The following is a 1,669-nucleotide window of genomic DNA, read 5'->3' on the forward strand; positions in this document are numbered from 1 at the left end:
CGTGGACTATAATCAGCCTTGTCTCAGGGTAGTAAGTTGGTGGTCTGTTGATATTCTCTCAGTGGTGTGGGGGCTGTGTTTTGGCAAAGTGGGTGGGGTTATATCCTGCCTGGTTGGCCCTGTCCGGGGGTACCCACAGTGTCTGAGGCCTACCTGGCCTGATGATTCCTGGCTGTCCCCGGTCGACCTGGTTGTGCTGCTGCTCCAGTTTCAACTGTTCTGCCTGCGGCTATGGAACCCTGACCTGTTCACTGGACCTGCTGTTTGTGTCTCTCTCTCTCTTTCTCTCTCTCTCTCCTGCACCTGCTACCCCGACCTCTGAATGCTCGGCTATGAAAAGCCAACTGACATTTACTCCTGAGGTTCTGACCTGTTGCACACTCTACAACCACTGTGATTAAAATTTTACCCTGCTGGTCATCTATGAACATTTGAACATCTTGAAGAGCAATCGAGCCTTAACGGCCATGTACTCTTATCTCCACCCGGAACAGCCAGAAGAGGACTGGCCACCCCTCAGAGCCTGGTTCCTCTTCCTAGGTTTCTGCCTTTCTACTCACTGTGCTTCTACATCTGCATTGTATTTTTTTTGTACCATCATCTTTGAAATGCAAGAGAAAGGCCATAATGTATTATTCCAGCACAGGTGCAATATAGATTTTGGCCACTAGATGGCATCAGTGTATGTGCAAAGTTTTAGACTGATCCATTTCTGTTCAAAATGTTGTATCAAGACTACCCAAATGCCTAATTTAAAAACCTAATACCTACCTTAAATACCTAATACCTACCTAATTTGTTTATTAACTTTTCATGTTCAAAATTGTGCACTCTCCTCAAACAATAGCATGGTATTCTTTCACTGTAACAGTTACTGTAAATTGGACAGTGCAGTTAGATGAACAACAATTTAAGCTCTCTGCCAATATCAGATATGTCTATGTCTTGGGAAATTTTCTTGTTCTTTACAACCTCGTGCTAATCGCATTAGCCTACGTTAGGTCAACTGTCCCGCGAAAGGGACTCCGATCCCGAATACGCTTTTAAGACTGGGTTTCTGTTTAGCACTTTGTGACATCTACTGATGTAAAAAGTGCTTCATAAATACATTTGATTTGATTTTGTCAAAGTCCACCACTATGTCCTCTGTGGGTATGCCCTTATAGGAGGAAGTATGTGGCTATATTCCAATTATCTACCCTTGTCCCAAACTGGGTGAAGCCAGGGTAGAGAATCTGGAAGAAGCCAGTGTCTTGATTAATGTAGGAAGATGTCTGATGCCTATGATAAAAAACAAGTTCCTCAAATGATCTATATATTCACAGTGTGGGATTAAGTTGTGGCAATATTTTTAGGACATGTCATTATGTCTTTGTTTATCATAACATATTTATATATTTTATAATTATGAATTGCGTGTTCAATAAACTCAACCATTATTGTGTTGTTGATGCCATGACCCTGATGTTGGTTTGCAGGTAAATGGAGCTGTTTCCTTGAGCATATATTTGGCAGATTTACTCAATTGTACCTGTCAAACAAGCCGGCCTACAGTATAGGCTCGCCCACAAAAATTCAAACATTTATATTCCTAATCTGCGCACAACATACTTCCCACTCTCTATTCACTATCTCGCATCCAGTGAAAAGCGCTTGTTTATGACAGTGC

This window comes from Oncorhynchus masou, chromosome 8 (genome assembly GCF_036934945.1).
Source record: "Oncorhynchus masou masou isolate Uvic2021 chromosome 8, UVic_Omas_1.1, whole genome shotgun sequence".
NCBI lineage: Eukaryota > Metazoa > Chordata > Actinopteri > Salmoniformes > Salmonidae > Oncorhynchus > Oncorhynchus masou.